Here is a 25,967-nt window from a genome sequence, read left to right on the forward strand (position 1 = left end):
GTGCATTAGAACTGTGTAATATCATATCATATCTCTTAAAGAACTGTGATAGTTTGTAACTTTGTAATCAAACTGCTTTTAACATTTTACATTTACTTCTTGTTTCATTGATTTTAAATAAAAGGTCTTGTTTGACTAAACTTTGTCTCAGTGTAATTCCTGTTATACCCCAATCTCCTTGTATTAAATTCTGTGAAGCCTGATTCAAGACGAACTTTATCTTCTGATCACACATACTGGCGAGCCATACCCATATTATTAATATCTATTAATTATTACTAACATTCTTAATTAATTAGAAAATTAATTATTAAATAAAACCAAATTGAGTGGATAAATTCCACTGTCCCTACTAACCCTCCCCAAATCAGGCTACACCCACCATCTCCTCCTCTGTGTTCTTTGAGGAGCAATGCAGAGTTTCACCAGAGTACTGTAGATGAGTGCTTTGTTCCAAACTGATTGATACTGTGGAAGAAATTGTTTATAGAATCATGGTAAACTACAAAGAAAATATAAATGTAAATATGCTATTCTAGCTCTAAATCTTGCATGGTATTTCTTGTTGTTTTTGGTTTGATAAAATATTGGCCAGTATCCTTACTAGTTGTAAGTACTGACTTCTTTGCAATATATAATGTCATTCCTCTGATTTTAGGACTTCTCTTGTGCTACTTAAATCTTCTTGACTTAGCTGGATTCCACTCAGGATTCCTTTCCTGTGTAGGAAAGTACAGGAGAATCATAATTTCTCTAAATTATAATAGTCTTAATACCAAAGACTTTCTACAGTTAAAGTTGACAGAGAAGTCAAGTTGATTCTGTCTCATTTGCTATAAAACTAGAATAAAAATGTGAAGAATTCTTGGAATTAGAGAATAAACACAAAATGACCTATAACTTTGCTCTTTAAAACGAAACTACACAGATAGCATTTTGTACTTAAATTAATTAAAAAGCCCAAAAGATTTTGACTCCCACCTGCCCCCTCTTCTCTCAAAAAAGGTTAATCAAGGTCTTTGTTTGGATTCTAAAACTAAGGCAAATCCTCAGAAGTCATGAAACTTGCAGGCTGTGTCCTCTCTATGTTCTGAGGCTGCAAACTCCTCCCTTTGGAGAGAAGGATAAAAAAGATCCTCCAGGGGGTGATCCTTGCACAGATTCAAACTGAAACAGGGTTTTGTTCAGTGGGAAATGTTGAGCTCCTAAAGTTTCACCTAAAGACCAAGTCAAAACTTTATTTTGCTGTGGAAAAAGGATTAACTTGTAAAAAGAAAACTACCCTCACTATCTTTTCTCAATTTCTAGAATTCACACAATAATTTATGATACAATCATATTTCAGCCAATGAGATTTGATTAATCATAATTAGTTACTTGTGTTGTGATTGGTCACATGTTGTTTATTCTTCCTGATCAAATGACACCAATTCTTGAGAAATTATTCCCCCCCACACACACCTTTTACAGCCAGAGTGTGATACTCCTTCATACATTGGGTAGTACCATTCACACTTCAAGTAGTCTAACTGCTCAAGAAGGTACATTTCAGCATGCGGAAGTATGGCACAATCTAGCCTAAGTCAAGTCAAAAAAGAATTTTTGGAGCTATACACAAGCATTAATAAAGAGGTACAACTCATCCAAGGTATGATCCTGTAAGCACTTACACGTGCAACTATCTTGGCTCATGTTTAAGTATTTTGCAGGACTGGATGATCTGGATAACATTCTCAGTTAAATCTTCCCATGCTTAAATAAGGCTGACATTTTTCAGTGACTATTAAGTGTGTCAAATATGGGGTTCTCAATTTGACGCTTTTAAAAGTGTCCTGATTTTCAGAGTGGTGCTCAGCACTTTCTGACAATCAGACCTCTTTAACCACCCCAAACTTGAAGTGCCCAAAATTACTTTTGAAATCCTTGCCCTGAACATATTGCCTAAAATATTAAAAAAGTGCAAAATATGATAATGATACAATTACTTCTTTCCCTCTGACTTTCAAGCACTATATTTGGGCTGCTATCTTCCCTCCCATCCCACCTGAACTATTTTACCAGTGTAATATTGACAATGAGCAGGAGGCTCTACTAGTAGACTTTTTTTCTTGTATGTCATCTCTATTAGTGGAGGTTTGCAACCAGCTGATCTCTTTGTGGATAAACAGTCATTTTGATCCACCAGGACCACATCATCCAAGAGATTCTTTTTCTGCCTCATGTTCTTCTGCAATCAACTTTCCCTTCCAGTGCCTGTAAACATGCATCCCTTGCGGAATCTGTTAACAGACTTTAACACGCCGAATAAGATGGCTATAAAATACAAGCTGAGTAATTGTAGTTCAGTTTAGCACACATTTCTAGTTGGTGGTTTGGGTTTTTTTAAGCATACAGATAATTCCATAAGGGCTGATGCTATTTTGAAACAAAGCTATTACAAGCCAAATCCTGCCTGTGTGACTCACAAGTAGTCCTGTGTGTTCAGCTCAATCTTTGGTTCTTCACAGCCTTATTGAAGAGTTGGTTGATCGGAGTTCCTACACTGCTGACTGGTACTGACAGAGGCTCTACACCTCTCTGCCACTTCTTGGACACCAGAGGAGTACTTAAGAAGCAGTACCTGTGTTCCTCCTAGCTCAGAGGCTGTAGTTCTGCCCAGCTTCTACATGGACAACCCAAGGGATGAGGAGGAGGTCTCCTTACTACTTCTCTCAGGGCACAGTCAGATAAAGGCCAGGCAGACTCTGACCCCTAAGGATTATCCATGAGTAAGAATCACAACATTGTGTCATACAACTAGGAAATTAATCAGTATTTATTTTTTCATAACACTCCTGACCCTAATAGAAGTGAGCACTTCCAACTTCCTTTAAAGTCAGTAGGAATTGTTAGATGCGGTGTGTTCTCAGCACCTTGCAGGATCAGTCCCTTATTCAGCCTGTAAAATATATGCAACTGAAAATCAGCCATGAGTGTTGCTGATTGAAAGTTATAATAGTGGCAAGAATATAGCTGCAAATATGCTAGTGTGACAAACTTTAAAAGATATTTGACATGTCAAGTTTACCAGTTCCTAACAGAATACCCACACATCATGATTTCTTTCAGCTGTTTTAATCCATTTACTCATGAACAGAAGGTGTACCTTTCATGAGAGAAGAGAATTGATCTTTTTCCTCTCAATCTCAACATTTCTGATGCCTGTCTAGCATACTTCATAAAATGTAAGAAATAGTGAAAAGAAAAGTTATGCTGCATCAAATCCCCCAAAAACTCCTATTGGAGGGAAAGATTTTATAAAATTTTAGCAATGCTCTTAGGATCTAGTGAGATAACTACTGCCCCCCCTCCCATCCCCCAATATTCAGCATGCTTAGTTTTCAGCTAGAAGGTTGAAAATCTTGCAAATAGCTTATAAACCAGTTAGTCTTTTCTGTTAGACTATAACTTCTAATATATCCTTCGAAAACTATGCCTTCCTATTCCTTCCTTCCTTTAAAAAACCAAAACAAAACTTAGTTTTGAAAAGATTTACCTGCATTTCATCTGCTGTGTGCATTAGAAGTCTGTTCTGGGGTTACAAAATGAAGATGCACTATTTAGAATGAACTCTTTCTATGGAGAGGGTTGTGACAATTAAGGCACTCAACTAGGATTAATAAGTAAGGCTTAGGCTCTAAAGCAGGCCTCTTTGGTTTTAGCTCTGGGAGAGGAAAGAACAAGAGAGACCAGAAGCTACTTACTGCTTACAGCTACACTTTGAACTGGATGTATAATTTCCTTCTTCACAAGACATTCACACTAGCTCTGATTGAGCTAGCATGCTAAATATAGAGATATTACAGAAGTGGCATGAAGAGCTAGATGGGATTGTACTCATGGTGGTTAGGCCCTCTCACCACTCACTCCATCACAGCTGCACTTCTATTTTTAGCATGTTACCGATGGTAGCTTTGACAGATATGTCTCCTCCCATTGGAAATTACACCTCCAGCTCAAAATGTAGACATACTCTGAAGGCTATGAACACATACTCACTCCAATGCCTTTTACAGAATTATAAGTATTAATGCTCACCAAAATATGAAACTCACTCCTATGCTGGGGCCACCACAAGGCCTATGTTCCACTTCAATCACATTTATACCCTCAAAATAGGTCTTAGGCTTTGTGCAGGTTCCAGTAAAGGAATTTGTACAACCCTTGCCTTGGGGCTAAATAATCTACCTGCTAATTTGAATCCACCTGTCTCTGTACACACAGGAATGGGTATATATACTGTTATTTTATTCAATATGCTTGCTTTGGACCAGGGGCGGCTCTACAAAGTAGGCTGCCCCAAGCAGCGCGGAGCGCTGCGCCGCCCTTCCCCAGTCCCGCGGCGGGTCCCCTCTTCCCGCGGCTCCGGCTTCCTGGGGAGGGCGGCATTTGGCTCCGGTGGAGCTCCCGCCGGCATGCCTGCGGCAGGTCCACCGGAGCCCCGGACGAGCGGACCTGCCGCAGGCATGCCTGCGGGAGCTCAACCGGAGCCGCGGGAAGACGGGACCCGCCGCAGTCATGCCTGCGGCAGGTCCGCTCGTCCCGGGCTCCGGTGGACCTGCCGCAGGCATGACGGCGGGAGCTCCACCGGAGCCAAATGACGCCCTCCCCAGGACGCCGCCCCAAGCGGGCGCTTGGCCCGCTGGTGCCTAGAGCCGCCCCTGCTTTGGACACTGCCACTATTTTATAAAAATAAATTCTACATAACTGTACTCTTCCATGTGGAGAAATTAAACACCTTCTATTCCCCATCACACAGGATTGTGTAACAGCAGATATAAAATCATATGATAAGTAACATGTTGGTATATGTTTTGAAATGCTGTGGTTAATTCATATATCTCTGAGTTCACATTGTACTTAGGAGACACTGGGGAGGAGAGCAGGAGCAGTGAGTAAAAGTGCAACAAAATAGGGTGAAAATGAAACACAGTGTAAAAATAAATATAAAGACAGAGAGGATATAAGAGAAGAGGGGCAGAGAAAATAACCAAAATATAAATGCAGGATGTATATTATATATAGGGCACCAATTTTAAGGATGTTTTGTCTCCATTACACTTCTATTTTAGCATGCATATACTTCTGTTTATTTTAGAGTATGTTTAACTTTTTTTTAAATTGTATCTGCAGTAGGGAGGAAATATGAGTTTAAACTGCTGCCAGGGATCAGAGGAGGGAATTTAGGAATCTGAGCTAGTTTTGCATATACAAAATTTGTGGGGACTGCAGGACCTTAAAATCCACAAGGCTTCTTGATCCCTAGTTTCATTATCACCACATCCCTTTCAGAAATACTCCACTCAAATAAATTTGGGTGTTAAAAAGGCTCTGAGATGCACTCATTGTTTCTAATTACAAAGATAATTCATTTGTCATACTCTCATGAACACCTACTTTGTGACTGCTTGCTGTTTCACAGTGTCACCAAAATCAGGTCCAAAAATATAGGTATAAAATTGATTTTATATATACATACTAAATATATTTACTGTACAACACACTTGGGGAAAATGAATACAAAATCAAAATATTAAATGGGAGTTAGCATGATCACAGGCACCAAAATAGGCGTTAACATCTAATACAAAATCCTGGGGATAGCCAATCTGACTTCAGGCCAAATATGCAGAAGCCTATTCTATATGGCAGATATTGTAATGAGTAAAAGTGCCTCAAAACTCAAAAGATCGTAAATTGAAGGGAATTCAGAGAAGAGTATCAAATGTAAGTATCAATTTGTAAGGCACTATCGCTGTGGGCTACAGACATCAAACACACCCTACTAGTGTTAGCTCAATTGTTATGTCTACACTGCAACTAAAACCTCACATGCCTGCTGACTTAGGCTTGTGAGGCTCAGGCTGAGGGGCTGTTTAAATGCCATGTAGACTTCCTAGCCTGGGCTGCAGCCTGAGCTCTGGGACCCTCCCACCTCACATGGTCCTAGAGCATCCCAAGCCTAGAAGTCTACCCTGTAATTAAATAACCCTGCAGCCTGAGCCCTGCGAACCTGAGTCAGCTGGCACAGGCCAGCCATGGGTGTCAAATTGCAAAGTGTTCAAAAGACAATTCTGTGAGTTCAGCACTCTGGTTCTTCATGAATTCTTGCTTGTGTCTACGTGTATATGCTTTTGTGTAACTTGTATGTTTTTGTAAATGACAAGTAAGGAGATGAACTTAAGCAATGGGAAAAATTAGGAAGAATATCAAGAAATATTTTCTAATGATAAAATATTGTTGCTGAATCGTCTTCAATAGGCACTGGCAGTAGCCATGGTCATTGAATGGCTACATCTCTTCCAAATTTGTTATTCTTATGGCTGAATCTATATGCCATTCAAAATTTAAGCTTTGCGACACTCATTGACATTTTGACTATTTGAAAATAACATGAAATGTAAATGCCCAAATAGATTAAGGCAGGATATTTGCACTGATGTGTGCTGTATGGAAACATGTATAAAGTTTCCAATAGCCTCAATTTCAAGATCTCTAAGCTATGAATAAGATCCTGCCAGGTTAGATGGGCTGAAGGTATAGTAAATATGGGTCTAAATCATTATACTTTGTTGAGATGAGTTCCTGTCTGCATCCTGTAGAACTTGCCATACCAGTATTGCCCTGGCCTCTTCATTTGTCATTCTGTGTTAAACACATTCTAAGACAATATGCATTTCCTCACCTTTTGGGGGCGAAGCCAGACTTTAAGGCACCTGCTCCCCTATATGGTGTTAACTTCGCTTGTGCCAATCAGAAACAAACACAAACAGGTTTTGGGCCCCGTCCCCTATGACACTTCTATGATGTCATTGTGGGTACTTTATGGCCTGCCATGTGCAGGCAGGAAGAGGAGAAAGAAAAACTAATCCTGTGTATACCCGTGTATCCTGTGTATACCCGTGTATCCTGTGTATGCCCGTAACCGAGCCTGATCACCTCGAAGCCTCTCTCTCAGCTCACGTGTTTCAAACAGAGCTTCTACGTTTGCCGGTCGTTATGCATTGGTTTGTATTTGTAAGTATCAGTTATTACTAAATGCTGCATCTTTGTTTATAAATATTGTTAGTAGATATTTTAGTCATTGTGTGTTTTAAGTTTCATTAACTCTATTAGCTAATCATACACTGCTCCCTTACCCCTTGTAATTATCCCCAATAAAACTTTTAAATTGATTAAGTTGTGTGTGTGTGTGTGTGTCTGCAGTTTGCATCGTGACCCACACTCTCCTTGCATCCCTTACCAATATAGTCTGTTGCCACGTGCAGCCTGGTAAATAACAGGCCTGCATTTTCTTTCGCCCCTGTGAGTCCGTGGCAATCCACATACTTGAGAGACAATCCCTGATGATCCCTTTTGACCAGTGATTTTTGACTGCTATTGTCAGAGTGCTCTTTATACCATAGAATTTTATAACTTAGTTGTATCGACTGATTTGATTGCCTCCAACTCATGGTATGTTTCTAAAGGTGAAGAGACCTGCAGTTAAGGGCATCCAGTGTGGAAATTACTTACAGGAAATGGTTTCATGGCTTCGACTTAAAATTCAGATGGGCTCTTATAGGAAAGAAGTTTTAACTAGGTCTGTAACCTAAACCCCAAGGCTGCTCTGCAACTGAGCTTAGCAGCTGAAAATCTTTAAATCTATCATATCATCAAGATTGAAAGGAAGCACTTAAAATCTATTCCCTTTGCAGCCACATTTAACAGTTTTAATTAGCATCCTAAACAGTGTAAGTTTACTGTTGGGAAAAGCATGTAAGGAGATACAGAATTTGTCAAATTAGATAAGAACTGCTAAAATACCAGCTCCAACAATTTCTTGAACTGAAAAGGCCATGCTTTCCACACACAAATTATACCTTTTAAAATGGACAGATATATATTTTTCTAAAGTACTGGACACTTTCTTTTATTATTTTTAAGTCCATTGGTTAATCGCCAGGGTATTGCTAGCCTGAAAACATTAACCTGAACTTGATCTACTTGAATATTTTCAAAGATTTCAGGCTAAGAGCTCAGGAGTGGGGAGTCTGCCATGAGCATGGGCCCACAAGCCAGGGATATTAACTCCACAAATCCTCAGAAGTCATGGAATTTGCAGGCTGCATCCTCTCTATGTTTTGAGGCTGCAAACTCCTCCCTTTGGAGAGAAGGATAAAAAAGATCCTCCAGGGGGTGCACAGATTCAAACTGAAACAGGGTTTTGTTCAGTGGGAAATGTTGAGCTCCTAAAGTTTCACCTAAAAACTAAGTCAAAACTTTATTTTGCTGTGGAAAAAGGATTAACTTCGTGTAAAAGAAAACCACCCTCACTATCTTTTCTCAAGTTCTAGTATTCACACAATAATTGGCTGAAATATGATTGTATTATTAATGAGATTAAATTACTCATAATTAGTTACTTGTGTTGTGATTGGTCACATGTAATTTATTCTTCCTGATCAAATGGTTTTTAAGGTCAGGCTTGACAAAGCCTTGGCTGGGATGATTTAGTTGGGTTTGGTCCTGCTTTGAGCAGGGGGTTGGACTAGATGACCTCCTGAGGTCCTTTCCAACCCTGAGATTCTATGATTCTATGACAGTAACTTTATATACATGAAAATAGTGAATAACTAATTAGAGAAATGTTCTTGTTTGTGCACAAATATCCCTTTTTAGTTGCAGATACAGGTATTTGAAAAAAAAACCAGGCCATTCCTGAAACTTTTGATTCAAACAAAAACCTGCTTGTCAGGAGCTAATATCATAGGAAGGGGCACAAACATGGTTGAACCAAACAGCTATTTGGGATTCTGATTAACGTTCATGTTGTTGCAATATTTGTTCCTTCAGATCTATCCTGTTTCATAGTGGCATCTCAGAAGAAACTTTTTTTTATCTTTTGCATCAAAGAGTTAAATGAAAATCTTACATTCACAAAACAGAACCAGACTTGGTTCATATGTTAATGAGTGAGGCTAATTGTAGCTTTCCGTAGGCAAACTCAATGTCAGTTATTTATGAACCATTGACAGCAGACATAACATTTCCAACTGACAACCTTCAATCATTTTGTTTACAATTATGAAATATTCAAGGTGATTTAGGTAAGAGATTAAATGATATTATTTAGAAGAGAAAAGAAATTTAAAAAGATACAATAGAAAACAGAGATGTAGGAAATTAAAGCACTTTAAAACACACTACTTAAAGGGCTGAGAAAGCTGTTCCAGCCCTTGGATTGCAGTTGCCTCTACAGTGGGCATGGAGCCATGCCATGACCTGGAGAGAAGTTTCCAACAACCCAGAGATCTTCCTGAACTGCATCTGCAGGCGTCTCCCAGCTCATTCTGGCTAGCACTGTATTATATACAGTATCTGGTATGCATCAGACGTTCTTCTCCTCTTTCTGTTTAAACCTTAATCTACTATAACCCTAACACTGCTCTCAAACACACAACAGTTCTGGCCACATTACCCATTCCCTTCCTTTAGTACTGAAGTCACCCAGCTGGCAGAGCAGCACAGGATTTGGGAACACAGTGGTCGCAAAGTGACTCTTGGTCTTTGTGGCAGGGGCCCAATTGTAAAACTTTGCAAGGGACATTAGATTTGTTTGAACAGGCCCTGCTGCTAGATGCCTAAAATGACTACTCAGGCTGAATACCAGGCTTAGCATTTGCTTCTAAATTTTCAAGACTCCAGTTTAAGTGAGTGACACTTCTATGCATGTAAAGAGGCCAGGATATAGCTAGTTTCTGTATCTGAGAATAGAATGTTGTCTATAATTTTTAGCCAACATAATTTGTATACTCCTGGTACTGAATATTATAGTAGTTAAAAACTGTAACAAATACTACAATAGAATATAGATAGTCCCTTCAAAGCCATCTAACTCCCCTTGAAAGTCAATGAGAATTGGGTGCATAACTCCTTTAGGTACCTTTGAAAATCTCAAACTATATCTACTGTTCTCATACTTCAGAGGATATTAGACTATGCCAGCACCTTCCCTGATAGATAATGCAATGGGGCCTGATTCTTAATGGTATTGAGGTGCCTAAATATGTAGATAAGTTCCCCACTAAGTGCCTAATTCCCATTAGGAGTGAGTATAATGAGATTCAGTGTACTGATACTTTATTTTCCTTTTTTCATCCTAAACAGTCATCATAACAACACCCAGCTGGCTGAAACCTGTGACTTTCTGAACAAACTGCATATTGCCTTCTGATTGCTGTTGTTTCACTTGCATTTAACATGAAATACAATAATAAGATAAATTATCTTCATTATTATGCTCAAATCACTGCTTCAGGAAATAGTCCTCAATCTTAGAAACAATATTCTTCCTGCAATTGATATAGTATTTATACAGACGCTCTCCGTGTTACGCAAGACCAGACTTACGCAAATTTGCACTTACGAAAAAAGTTCCATAAGCCAGAAATAGGATTTTCAAGTTGTGGAAATTTTTGCGTAACATATGGGTATATGTTTCTGACTTATGCAAAATTCAAGTTATGCAAGGCTTTCCAGAATGGAATGATTGCGTAAGTTGGTGGGCATCTCTATTCATTTTAACCAAATTATCTCTAATTTAAATGTAGATACTTAAATAACTCTTTCATTTAATATTTAAGGTTTTTATTTTTGTTTTTTAAACAAGGGAATTGGCTCTGCTAATGAAACAAATGGGGTTTTAGTGACATTGAATGAGAACATCTAGCTAATAAGAGATGCTAATGCTTAGGTTGCTTTTACCTATAGTGCAAGTCATTCCCTCCTTCAGAGAAACACATGGGAAATGTCTGTAGGGTAGAAAATCTTCAAGAAGATCCTTCGCTTTCTCTGCCCTGGTAGAAGAGCAATGTGGCCAACCTTCCAAACAAGGTTTGTCCTGAATCTTCATACTGTCTCTAGTCTTGTTGCATTGCTTTCCCCTTGTTCCCTGACTGTTCCATTATGATATCAGGGACTCTGTTGAACTGTGGCTACTCTTGGAACCCCAGAAAGTGTGAGGGTATCTCAGTGGAAAAGAGAAGTGTTCCAGGCTGCATGGTCTTTTCTTACTGATTTCTTTGTGTCCATAGAAGGAGAAGATTTGCACATATTCAAATTAAATGCCATTTACATCAGCCTATTTAAAGTTGCATCCTTTAGGCTTTCAGTGGTTTTAAAAGTGGATAATGGTAATACAGTTTCACCATGGTCATAACATTTTGCCATAGATTTGTTTTCCTTTTTTCATCCTAAACAGTCATCATAACAACACCCAGCTGGCTGAAACCTGTGACTTTCTGAACAAACTGCATATTGCCTTCTGATTGCTGTTGTTTCACTTGCATTTAACATGAAATACAATAATAAGATAAATTATCTTCATTATTATGCTCAAATCACTGCTTCAGGAAATAGTCCTCAATCTTAGAAACAATATTCTTCCTGCAATTGATATAGTATTTATACAGACGCTCTCCGTGTTACGCAAGACCAGACTTACGCAAATTTGCACTTACGAAAAAAGTTCCATAAGCCAGAAATAGGATTTTCAAGTTGTGGAAATTTTTGCGTAACATATGGGTATATGTTTCTGACTTATGCAAAATTCAAGTTATGCAAGGCTTTCCAGAATGGAATGATTGCGTAAGTTGGTGGGCATCTCTATTCATTTTAACCAAATTATCTCTAATTTAAATGTAGATACTTAAATAACTCTTTCATTTAATATTTAAGGTTTTATTTTTGTTTTTTAAACAAGGGAATTGGCTCTGCTAATGAAACAAATGGGGTTTTAGTGACATTGAATGAGAACATCTAGCTAATAAGAGATGCTAATGCTTAGGTTGCTTTTACCTATAGTGCAAGTCATTCCCTCCTTCAGAGAAACACATGGGAAATGTCTGTAGGGTAGAAAATCTTCAAGAAGATCCTTCGCTTTCTCTGCCCTGGTAGAAGAGCAATGTGGCCAACCTTCCAAACAAGGTTTGTCCTGAATCTTCATACTGTCTCTAGTCTTGTTGCATTGCTTTCCCCTTGTTCCCTGACTGTTCCATTATGATATCAGGGACTCTGTTGAACTGTGGCTACTCTTGGAACCCCAGAAAGTGTGAGGGTATCTCAGTGGAAAAGAGAAGTGTTCCAGGCTGCATGGTCTTTTCTTACTGATTTCTTTGTGTCCATAGAAGGAGAAGATTTGCACATATTCAAATTAAATGCCATTTACATCAGCCTATTTAAAGTTGCATCCTTTAGGCTTTCAGTGGTTTTAAAAGTGGATAATGGTAATACAGTTTCACCATGGTCATAACATTTTGCCATAGATTTGTTTTCCTTTTTTCATCCTAAACAGTCATCATAACAACACCCAGCTGGCTGAAACCTGTGACTTTCTGAACAAACTGCATATTGCCTTCTGATTGCTGTTGTTTCACTTGCATTTAACATGAAATACAATAATAAGATAAATTATCTTCATTATTATGCTCAAATCACTGCTTCAGGAAATAGTCCTCAATCTTAGAAACAATATTCTTCCTGCAATTGATATAGTATTTATACAGACGCTCTCCGTGTTACGCAAGACCAGACTTACGCAAATTTGCACTTACGAAAAAAGTTCCATAAGCCAGAAATAGGATTTTCAAGTTGTGGAAATTTTTGCGTAACATATGGGTATATGTTTCTGACTTATGCAAAATTCAAGTTACGCAAGGCTTTCCAGAATGGAATGATTGCGTAAGTTGGTGGGCATCTCTATTCATTTTAACCAAATTATCTCTAATTTAAATGTAGATACTTAAATAACTCTTTCATTTAATATTTAATATTGAAATAGCAAATTTAATCATTCACAATGTAATAGCCTCAGTGACCGCTTGAGTAACATAATAATGCTAGTTGTGATGGAAATGAAAATCATTGAACACCCTTTTTGTCAGACAGCTCCACTGCTAAGAGATATATTGCAATTGTTCAGCACCTCTCTGGATAGGTTCTACATGAGCATCTCACTGCTTTTATTTATTACTAAATATTTAACACTTGTAAATATCTGCTCAGAGATCAACTTGAGAAAGTATTTACTGTTTCCGTTCATTGTGTGTCAAATTGAAGAGAGATTAGTGGATTTTTAGCCAGTTTGTGTGTGAGCGTGCGTGTGTGCGTGCGTGTGTGTGTGCACGAGCCAAAACTTTAATCCAAAACTGATTGGATGAGCTACCACTATTATGCTTATTCATCTAAACTATAGTGTATAATGTAACAGGTACTTTTATTTCAGGGGCTGATAATCTTTACAAATATTTTTGTTTAAAAAAATCATTTATCTAATTTTCAAAATGTGGTTGAGGACACACACACACACTGTCATATAAATGCATACATACATTTTAAGGAAACACATGTAATGACTCCATAGGCAAGATTGTAATGAGATTTGCACTTAAAACAGGACTCAAATACTTCTGTTTCACACAGTAATGATTGAAGTTAGCTGGAAAATTTGGCCCAGTAATTCTCCTCACAATTATATTTCTAATGTAGGTTTTTAGTAGAATATTTTTCTAAGTGTTTCTAAGAGGAAATAGTAGAAATTCCCCACCTCCATCTCACAGTTCCTTTGAGTGCCTCTAACTAAATAAATAATTAAATGCACATCTCTTCCATCATGCTGGCATTTGTAGTCTTAACTATGACCATATTTAGAATACACCAATTCTCTCACACAGAATTCATTTCTGTAGTTCCTATATAAAATACAAAATCTAGAACAATCATCATATATCACCCACTCTCATAACTTTTCCTGAACATTGCAGAAAAATTGCAATCATTTGCAGTCTGAGTCCATATCTCATTTACGTATGTCAATACAAAATCACTTGCAGAACGATAAGAAATACAATTTAAGAAAGGTACACATAATCTGTTAATCATTAAAATATATTAACACACACACAACCTCTAAACATGGTCAAGATATCATAATGACCATTAATTGTTCATGACTGGAGCTCTAGACGGGAGGTGACTGAGGTTGAGAATGGGAACTAGCGAGCAGAGCTTAGTGGAGATAGTGAATAAACTATGCCTTATTTCCTTGCTTTTTATAGTTTGCATAGGTGAGATGTATAATTAGTATTTAAAATCAAATGTAACAGCTGTTAACTGTTTTTTGTGTGTGTGTATGTATATATAAAATACACACAAATTACAAGTACGCAAGTGCACACAGAATGTATGATAGATTATGGAAGTAGGCATGAGGACTACATCTAACTAGGACTAACTGTGGCACCAAAAATGTCATATATGCTTATACAAGCTACTGTGCAAGATGACTGTCATGATGGAGACACATGTATTGCACATAATTCAGTTTATTCATGAAAAATTTACGTAAGCATTTTGCGATACCATGCCTGTCATTTGTAGTCTTCCTTGGGGTTAGAGTTATTTTGTTCCTTTTTTTCTTTTTTCTTTTTTAGCAGGATTGTATTGGTGGAAGCGGGGATAATAGAGCTTTATTTGTGCTTTTTTGTTTTTGTGCTGTAATTTTTTTTTAAAATAACTGTTTTTAAATTTATTTTTAAAAGTGCAAAGTAAGACCTTTAAATTGAAATAACTTAGCAAAAGTATGAAGTGGAATAATTGGATTAATTTACTGAAAGTGTTCTAGTAAAACAGGCTGCGTTCTCATACCTCTGCATGAATTTGTTTTCAGTTCCTTGGCTCTCATATGAGAATGTTTGCTGGTTAGCAGACGACAGATGCACTCTCAGATCTATTCTTCCTTTTCAATGCACCCCACAAGTCCCACTTCTATTACTGAAAGCTGCACATAAACCTTAAGGGGGGGAAATTAAAATAGAACACGCTGTTCTTAAAATGACACAGTTAGGAAAATAACCCATACTACACAGCCTGTCAGTATTAAAAACCACTATATTTGTTGATGAAGATGACAATTTATAATCTTACAGCTGTAATTCCATCTTTTCTCTGCCACCCCAAAAATGTGATATAAAGACGACTGTCCGAATGCCTTCCCCTCCCCCTGCCCCTTCACCCTCAACTGTCTTTGGCTGTTCTGGCAAGAAAAAAGGGTAGTAGTTTCTTTAAGGGCCCACTCTCAGGAGATTGAGGGACAGGAATGGGACAAGGCACCATCTGAACAAGTGGATGGGCTAGTGGTACTAGGTTACTAGGTTATTGGCTCTGTGGACTTTAGGGAAGTATAGTTCACCGAAAGATGGTGAACTATGCCTGGGCAGAGCGAAGCCAGAGGAAACTCTGGTGGAGGTCCGTAGCGGTCCTGACGTGCAAATATGAACACTGTTGCTCTACCTAAGCCCCTTTCACACCCAACTGACATCTGCAAGGACGTGGCAGAGGGGCCTCCTGTGGTTATCTGTGGCCCTGGGGGGTCCCCTTTGTGGGGTTCGGAGCCACAGGTCAGGGCCTCTGTCGTGTTCCAGCAAGGATTGACTGAAATCATCTCAGGATCACAACAGCAGCATGCAGAAGAAGGACCCAGAGTGTGGGTATTTCCCCCTGGCAGAGGCTTTTCCTTGATTGGGGGAAGGTGAGTAGACCCCTTTGGAGGCAGAAAGTTGGTTCCATCAGGGTTCAAAGTGGTTGGATAGGCTCTTTCCCTTCTCTCTTGCATGGGGCAGTCCACCATGGCTTTCCTCTCATCCCTCAGAGGTGGAGGGGGAGTGGGAGTAACCCCTGGGGCAAGGGGCAGATGGCTAGCTTGGCTCTCCCCACTACACAGGGTACAGCTATACTGAAGCTGGGAAAATTCCTCACAGTGTGAGCAGACAGACACATGACAATGGTGGTAGAGCTAGCATGCTAAAAATAGCAGCATAGTCCCAGTAGCATGGACTAGATGCCTGAGTACAATCCTGACTGACATACTTGGGCAGCTAGCTTGAGCCACCACCTATGTGGCCTCTGGCCACACTCAAGGATAGCTACTCTGTGTCTGTCTGCACAGGGAAGCACACCAAGCTGCTGTGTAGGCAAAGCCAGTCATGCGTAAGTGACCCCTTGTGGAGGAGGCCAGAGTGGCTGTTTGGGCTGTCCCTGCCAAGATAAAGCCCATGAGAGGCAGGAATGAAATTGCGAGGAAGCCTCAGAATCTGTGGAGTCATGGCTAGGAGGGTCAGCCTCTTTCAGGGCTAGTCAGAGGTTCGGCAAGGAAAGGTTTAGAGAGGGCTTAGGAATTTAGCGGTCTCCAGAGGGAAGGACTGTTAGGGATGGCAAAATGACATAATACCAAAAGAGTATAGGGAGGCTGGGATTGACCCAGGCAAAGCAGCACAAACAGGTCTAATGTCAAGGCTGCTGCTGTCAGTCCTCTCTTTCTTCAGTTCGTGGTGATGTCAAAGAGCATATGTTGTTGAGGTTGTCCATGTGAACTGGAATCCCATCCATTCAGGATTGGAATGGTTAGATTCTCAGCACAGGTTATAACCTATCATACTCCTTTTCTAAGCTATCAATGGTGGCATCTGAATGCATACAAGAGTATGGGGGTCACTACTGAGCATAAGAGTTCAGTGGTATATGTCACACTGTCTGAAGTAGCTCACAACTCTGAGTGCCTACCTCCAGGCAGACTGTCAAAAAACAAGGAAGACTCCTCAAGCTTGTGGTGTATTACAGAATTAGATTTCACCAAGCCAGTAACAAATATGAACTCCTAAATCACTATACCCATCTTACGATAGAGCAGGGATCAGCAGCCTTTGGCACACAGCCTATCAGGGAAATCTGCTGGCAGGCCGGGATGGTTTGTTTACCTGCAGTGTCCACAGGTTCAGCCGATTGCAGCTCCCACTGGCCATGGTTCGCCATTCCAGGCCAATGGGGGTTGTGGGAAGCAGCAGCCAGCACAGTCCTCGGCCCGTGCCACTTCCCGCAGCCCCCATTGCCCTGAACGGTGAACCGCGGCCAGTGGGAGCTGCAATCGGCTGAACCTGCGGACCCTGCAGGTTAACAAAACATCCTGGCCCACCAGCGGATTTCCCTGTTGGGCTGCATGCCAAAGGTTGCCAATCCCTGCCACAGAGTTATCTTGCCACCCAGACAAACTGGATTTAGTGATAATAGTCACTTATACCAAAAATCACATCACATTTAGGTTGCTTCTAATCCCAAGAGACCAGTCACTTAACCAGATCAACTGCTACTCTCAATCTTATACCAAAGACAACACTGGTAATTAGCTAACTAAAAGTTTATTAAGTAAGAAAAGGAGTTATTGAGCAGCTAAATACGGTAAAATATATGTACAGGTGAGTCACAATTTGAAATGGTGGTAATGATGTAATCAACTGTCAGTTTCCCAAAAGATTTTTTTCAGGATACCCAGACTATCTCTGGGGATCTTTGCTTTTCATCTTCTGTGTAAGAATCTAAACAGTCCAGAGATTGATGGATTTTTGCTTGAATCCATTCTTATAGCTTCCTCTCATAGAAAACAAGCTGATGATCACTATCCATATCGGTTTTCCTTTGATGACAGACAGTGAGAAAGTCATTTTGAGTCTTTGATCTCTGATCATCACACACAATAACCATTTGTTTTGAAATTGGAACTTGAAAAAGATCATGTGGAAAGGGTTGGTGACTGGATATGTGGATATGTGGGCAAAATACTGTATATTTTTTTGCTGCAGAGCCTTCAGGGTGAAGAAGCTTTGAGTTGGCATGGATGGAGAGTCATGGTCTGGGGAGCAAGGAATAGGTTATGAGAGCCAGTGTTTGGATATGCACATGTTGGGTCCATAGATGTGAAGCCAGTTTAGCTGGAGGTTTACAGCTAGGCTTCAGTAGTGAGGTGAATCTAAGTTGGCATGGAAAGAAGGGAATGGTCTGGGATCATGCCGTTCTTATATGCTTTGGCAGCCCTGAAGCAGCCACTTGAAATTATTATTGTACATCTGGGTGAAAACTATTTGTGATTTTCTAATGGGGTTGTCTTAATCATCAGGCACAGAGAAATTTACAGCAGATCCATGACATTTTCCCAGGAGTGTGAAATGCTGCAATGGAGTGTGTGGTGAGGAATCAGTAGGCCTCACAGGTTAATTTATAAATCCCCTGACCTTGGTATCTGTAACAGGGTGAATTGGTAATTACCTACCAAAAATATCATATTGGTACCAGAGTTATTCAGAGACTATGGAAATGCACTGTATGAGTTATTGCTGGATAGTTGCTAGCAGAATTAATAAATTTGTGGCCTAATTAAACCACAGCCCTTGCATATTGCTTTTGTGTGTGCCTTGGAAAAATTTGTCTTAACACTGCTGTATGCCTGAAGTGACACCATGGAGACTGAGAGCAATATTTGGCTCAATAGTTGTTTGGGAATAAGGTAGTTTTTGACTCTCTAAATGCTTATACCTGATTTAAGGCTGAAAGCTACATCAGGCACACTTGAAAAAACATGTAACAATATTGGTACTTCTCCCCAATCATCACTGCTCGTTTGTAACTTCCATGTGTCTTGGGTCTCCAGCTAGAAGAGAAAGTGTTGCAATAGCAGTATCATGGAATAGTGCCTCTGCTCTCCAGCCAACTGTGGCTGTCTCCTATTGAGGACCACAAAGAGGGACAGAATCTCCTACCAATCTTTTTCCCTTTGCACACACATGCAGGGACAGCTACAGTCTCTTATATTCAATGTTATAGTGTTGTCTTTTTGTAATCAGTTATGTTTGAGTTATTTAGGGATAACACAACTTAATGTATTGTTCCCTGAGGAATTAAAATGCTGATATTATGAAACTTCAATTAAAATGCCTGAGGAAGTAATAATATATCTTAGAAAAATCTAAATATATTAATGTTGAAAAAACAAATTTTCTTTTAATTTAAGATCTTGAGTGACTTTAAACCACTTGATATTCTAAAAGTATTTCAAATAAAAGACAAACATGACCTTTCACCATGATCATATTCCCAAGATGTTCCTGCCTGTTTGTATACACACACAAGTAGATATTGTATTGACTTCCAAAGATCCTCCATATATGCCACAAAAAGTTAAAATCTCTTATTCTAAAAAGTTTAATACCTTACAGTATTTGTCTAGTATGTATGCTGAACAGTACATCCCAGATTAGAGTCACTGTATAGGCTGCCACCATGATTTTCCAATAATTAACCTATTGACTTTTTTGTTTGTGGCTATTGTTTTTGCTTTTATTCCTGACATGAGTGCAAAATGGAAATCCAGGTATTTAGATATTCAGCAAATTCTTCTTTAAAAGCCTTATAGTCTTGGCCAACCCAAATGCTGTTTCATAATATGCAACCAATTTCCATTAGTTTCACTTGTGACTACTCATAGCTTCACAACTCTACATTTTATACATAATTATTATTTTATTGTAAAATTTTCATGAACCTCCATGGAGGATGAGGAACCACAGAAGAGTTTTGAAATGGACTTAGAGGTAAAGATTTGCAGATTCAAAACATGGAATTGGAGCTTGTACTCACCTACAGATAAAAACATTCAAGTGCACACACATGCAACACTTCCTATACTTGAAAATAAAGATATCTGATGTGAGATTAAGAATTTACTTTTTTCCCCTTTACTTAAATTTTGAACTGCATTGTACAGAGGAAAGGGTAGAAATAAATCCAACATCCCTCAAACTTTGAGCATTGAAATAAGATGAGAAATGAGCTGAACTGAGTGTCCAGTTTTGGAAAGCTTGAAACCAAGGCAACATAGTCAAACCATCAGCTTCTTTGCCCATCTCTAGATTTAAACTGTAAAGAGCACTGATTCAAAATAGAGACAAAATAAGCAAAGGCAAGCAGAAGAGAGAATTATGGAGCTATAAACAGGAAACTGATGTTAGAAATGTGGAGAACCAGTAGCACAGAGACATTCACACTAACTTTGAAAATAACTTTTGTATTATTATAGATAAGACAGATGCAACATTTTTTGAGGGGTGGGGGAGTTGTTAAAAGAACTTACCACCTGACATATCAAATCAGTATTATAAATGTCTTCCCCTTCCACTTCACTTTACAGGTCTCTTCGTTCCTTGAAATATGTGGTGACTGCTTATGCTAAACAATCTGTTTCACCATGTATTTAGTTGTGATATTCTCAGTACATTATTATGTGAGACGGTATCAAAAGCCTTTCTAAAGTCAAGATATACCACATCTGCTGCTTCCTCTCTATCCACAAAGCTTGTTGCCCTGTTAAAGAAAGCTCTCAGGTTGGTTTGACAAGATTTGATTGGTTTGACACATCCATGCTGACTGTTACTTAGCATTATCTTCTAGTATTTGCAAATTGCTTAATTATTTGCTCCATTATTTTTATGGATACCAAAGTTAAGATGACTGGTCTATCATTCCCCAGGTTGTCCTTATTTCCCCTTTTAGAGCTTGGCACTATATTTATCCTTTTCAGTCCTGGAATCTCTCCCATCTTCCATGACTTTTTGAAGATAACCACTAATTGCTCAGATATCTCTTTGGGTCAGTTTCTTGAGTATTCTAGGATGTGTTTCATCAGGCTCCGGTGACTTGAAGACATCTAACTTGTCTAATTTTTAACTTGTTCTTTCCCTATTTTAACCTCAGATCCTATCTCATTTTCATTGGTATTCTCTGTATTAGATATCCAATTGCTACTAACCTTTTCATTGAAAACGGAAACAAAAAAGTCATTTAACACTTCTGCCATTTCCACATTTTCTATTACTGTTTTTTCCCTCTAATTTAGTAATGGATCTACCCTATCCTTGGTCTTCCTCTTGCCTCTAATCTATTTGTTTTCTTGTTACCCTTTATGTCTTTAGCTAGTTTAATCTCATTTTGTGACTTGGCCTTTCTAATTTTGTCCCTATGTACTGTTGGAAAATGATTCCCAGAAAGTAATCATCAGTGGTTCACAGTCAAGATGGAAGGGCATATCAAGTGGCATCCTTCAGGGATCGCTTCTGGGTCCAATTCTGGTCAATACCTTAATGAATGATTTAGATAAAGTCAGAGAGAGAACAGTTATAAAGTTTGTGGATGATACTAACCTGGGAGGGGTTGTAAGGAACAGAGAGAGAATGTTCTGGAGCATAGGATTACAATTCAAAATGATCTGGACAAATGGTCTGAAGCAAATATTGAATTTCATCCTAAGGACAAATGCAAAGTACTCCACTTAGGAAGGAACAATCAGTTGCACACATACAAAATGTGAAATGACTGCCTAGGAAAGGGTGCTGCAGAAAGGGATCTGGGGATCATAGTGGATCAGAATTCAAATATAAGTTAACGGTGTAACACCGTGGCCAAAAAAAAAAAAAAAAATTCTGGGATGTATTGATAGGAGTGTTGTAACCAAGGCTCAAAAAGTAATTTTTCCACTCTGCTCTGCATTGAATAGGCCTCAACTGCAGTATTGTCTCCAGTTCTGGATGCCATGTTTCAGGAAAGATGTGGACAAGTAAGAGGAAGTCCAAAGAAAAGCACCAAAAAAAAAAAAAGAAAAAGAAAAAGAAAAAATTGGATTTGTTTAGTCTGGAGCAGAGAAGACTGAGAGGGGACATAAGTTTTTTAAATACATAAAGGTTATTACTACAAGAAGAAGGGAGAAAAATTGTTATCCTTAACAGATGAGGACAGGACAAGAAGCAATGGGCTGAAATTGCAGCGTTTTAGGACAGTTTAGAGTGGACATTAGGAAAAATGTCCTAACTTTCTGGGTAGTTAAGCACTGGAATAAATTGCCTGGGGAGATTGTGGAATCTCAATCACTGCAGATTTTTAATAGCAGGTTAGACAAAACACCTGTCAAAGATGGTCTATATAATAACACTGCTCTACAGCCAAAATGTTTCTGAAATAAATGTAGTCAAACTTTACTAATTCTGGGTCACTGAGAACGAAAATGATGCTTAAAATTGTTGATTGGCTCTAGTTTTCAAGTTATGCTATTGGGTCAGTATATACGACCCTTGACTTGGGAATGGCGGAGGATAAGTGAGTTATAAAGGGAAGGGATCTCAATTTAAACCAGAAATGACTAAAATACATCTTTGACTGGATCTATGAATAAATCTATGACTGGGTTTGGACAGTACTTGCTTTTTAGGCAAAACAATGAATGATGCAATCTGAAGCTGGTATTGCATCATACATGATATGAATTGCATCATGTTATTCCTAGAAGTCATGGATGATGCAATCATAATGAAGCTTACATCACTCTGCTGAACAAATTGCCCTATATCAGCTCTAGAAATCATACAGTGTCATGTTCTCTTATTTGTCAGTGTTTGATTTTGCAAAGGGACACATTTCTGTTTAGCCAAAGTGAGCAGAGATGCCTCGTACTTGTGTGAACAGTGCAGATAACTTCTGCTATGTTTGTGGTGAAGTGACTTTTGCATCACAAAAGCGCAGTATAACCACTATGGTTAAGAAAGCCTATCACCTTTATTTTGGCTGCAAAATTGGAGATCAGGACAAAAGGTGGGCCCCACACATATGCTGCAACACTTGTGCAACAAATCTTCTCCAGTGGTTGAACAGGAAAAGGAAATCTATGCCTTTTGCAGTGCCAATGATTTGGAGAGAACCAACAGATCATACCAGCAATTGTTACCTCCAATTGGGAAAGGTGTGTCAAAGACAAAAAAGTGGACTGTGCATTATCCAAACATTCCATCAGCTATAAGCCCAGTACCCCACGGAGAAGGACTGCTGGTTCCTGATGCACCAGAATCATTCTCACTTGAGTCAGACAAGGAAGAGGATGAAACTTCTGGTCCTGAACCATCAATGTCACAGGACCCACATTTTCTCCCATCCTCCTCCTCTGAACCACACCTCATAACACAAGGTGAACTGAATGACCTTGTCAGGGATTTGGAACTACCCAAGAGTAAGGCAGAGCTGTTGGGCTCCAGACTACAGCAGTGGAATCTCCTGGCAGGTGATGTTAGGGTTTCCATGTTCCGTGACCGTCAAAAGGATCTTGTCCCATTCTTCTTCATGGAAGGTGATCTTGTAGCCTGCAACAACATCGATGGTGTGATGGCAGCCCTCAACATCGTTCACGATCCAGATGAGTGGAGACTGTTCACTGATTCATCGAAGACGAGTCTTAAAGCTGTTTTACTGCATAATGGCAATGTTTTGCCATCAATTCCAGTTGGTCATGCAGTCCCATATGAAGGAAACCTATGACAACATGAAACAACTTTTGAGGTGCATAAACTATGACCAACATCAGTGGCAGCTTTGTGGCGATTTGAAGGTTGTTGCTCTCTTGCTTGGTCTGCAGACTGGATACACAAAGTACTGCTGTTTTCTCTGCGAATGGGATAGTCGTGCAAGAGATTCCCACTATATCAAGAAAGATTGGCCACTCCGACAGTCATTGGAGCCTGGGAGGAAAAGTGTTCAGCATCCACCACTTGTTGAATCAAGGAAGATTTTGTTACCACCCTTACACATCAAGCTGGGTCTGATGAAGAACTTTGTCAAGGCCATTGACAAAAACAAGCAGCTTTTAAGTACCTCCGTTGAAAATTTCCAAGGTTAAGTGAAGATAAAGATAAAGATAAAGGAAGTGTCTTTGTTGGTCCTCAGATTCGTGAACTTCTTCGAGATGATGTATTTGACCATGCACTGCGTGGCAAGGAAAAGACGGCATGGAAAGCCTTCCAGTTAGTGGCAATACATTTTCTCGGAAACAACAAGGCAGACAACTGCAGGTTGTTGGTGGAAAACCTCCTCAAGGCATACAAAAGCCTTGGTTGCAACATGTCACTAAAGATACATTTTTTGCACTCTCATCTAGATTTTTTCCCACCGAACTGCGGAGCAGTGAGCGACGAGCACGGCGAGTGATTTCACCAGGACATTGCAACAATGGAGAAACGCTATCAGGGCAAATGGAGCCCATCAATGCTTGCAGACTATTGCTGGACAGTGACAAGAGATGCTCCATTTAATGAATACAAGAGACAAGCCAAGAAGCGCCGAGTAGACACTGAATAGGACTAAACTATGTACATAATAGTTTTTTGCCTTTTGTTTCATAATACATTTTAGTTATATAACCCTTTTGCTGATTTTTAATGTGTTACATAAACAGGACAGGTGAAATATTATCATGTAAAGCAACCATAAACACATGAAAAGACCTAGGTTTACAATTTATGATTAAAACTCTACTATCTACACAATATACATAGACATAAAATGTAAAAACTTAAATATCTTAGAAACAGTAGCCAATCAGTTGTTTTAATTGTCATATTTGAATTCAGCACATCAAAATACATAATAAATACCACATTTTATCTCTGAAGCAGATGACTTCTCAAAAATTGTAGACCGGTGTAATTAGTCCTGCCATGAGTGCAGGGGACAGGACTAGATCTCTTGAGGTCCCTTCCAGGCCTATAATTCTATGATTCCATATATTTTCCAGACCTGAGGAAGAGCTTTGAGTAAGCTCAAAATCCTGTCTTTCTCATCAACCAAAGTTGGTTCAATAAAAAATATTAGTTTACCTACCTTGTTTCCCCTTTCAAGACAAACAGAAGTTCAAAAGAAAACAATACAATTCCAACACATTTCCTCTTGATTCAAAATCTCTGTAAAGTCTCTCTCTGTCCCTGGAATCACTCTCTCTAGAGCCTCTGTCACTTCTGCCTTTCCATTTTTTAGATTCATACATTGTAGTTATCTAGTTTGATCTCCTGTATAATACAGGCCATAAACGTCTCCCAAAATAATTTCTAGAGCACATGTTTTAGAAAAAAAATCCAATCTTGATTTAAAAATTGTCAGACATTGATAATCCACCATGGCATTTTGTAAATTTTTCCAATTGTTAACTACTCTCATTGTTAAAAATTTAAACCTTATTTCCAGTCAGAATTTGTCAAGCTGCAAGTTCCAGCCATTGGATCATGTTACACCTTCTCTGTGAAGTTGGAGATCCCATTATTAAATTTGTTCCCCATGTAGGTGTGATGAGTTTACCCTTCCCCAAGGATGCATGGAACTGGAGTAATGCTGAGCCCTCTGTCTCACCAGACTGAGCTCCCTCTCACACTGTGCTGCTGTGACAAGCTGCAGACCACTCTCGGTCCTGCACTCCCACCAGCATTCATACAGGGACACATCTGGCTGCAGTTAGGTGAATGCTTCTCCTAAGCCACTCAAGACCTGAAAACAGAGCGAGGCTCCAGCCACAATATCCCTAGCCTAGGGCCCTGGAGCTGTACCATCCTGCCCCTGGTCAAAAGCCTGATCAGTGTATGTGTTATTACCTAGTCTGCCACTTCTACAAAGAAAAGTGGACCTGCACCAACTCTTGTTCCTGAGCTGAGATTTTTCCCCAAGCACTTCACTCAAACCACACTGTTTTTGGTCAAATAAAATAAATAAAATCTATCTTTCTGTAGTTAATAAATCTGTTTTATAAGTGATTATAAATTATAACAAATAGATCAAAGTAGATTACCTAGCAAATAAACATAAACACAATGTAAGCCTAATATACTAGATAGGATTTGAATTAGGCAGTCTCACCCTGTTAGTATAAACAGTCCACCAAGATTTCATACACAGGCAGGCTTCCTTCTTTACTCCTGTGAACAGCACTTCCCCCAGTTCAATCTGTTCCTCATATGTTTCCAGGTGTTCTCTTTTGTGAGGAGTGAGGCCCAGTCATGATGTCACTTCCCCCTTTTATATCTTCTTCCAACCTGCTGGAAAGATCTTTTGATGTGACCTGAGTCACACATTCCTCATTGTGTTGTGCTATCTCTAAGAGGTTTCTCTTGTACCCAGTTCTGGGCTAACACTTGTGAGTGTATGTATTTCCTCAATAGGCCATAAAAATTGTTTGGCCTTTCTATTGCCGTACATGAAAGGCT

The sequence above is a fragment of the Mauremys reevesii genome, linkage group 5 (assembly GCF_016161935.1).
Source record: "Mauremys reevesii isolate NIE-2019 linkage group 5, ASM1616193v1, whole genome shotgun sequence".
Lineage (NCBI taxonomy): Eukaryota > Metazoa > Chordata > Testudines > Geoemydidae > Mauremys > Mauremys reevesii.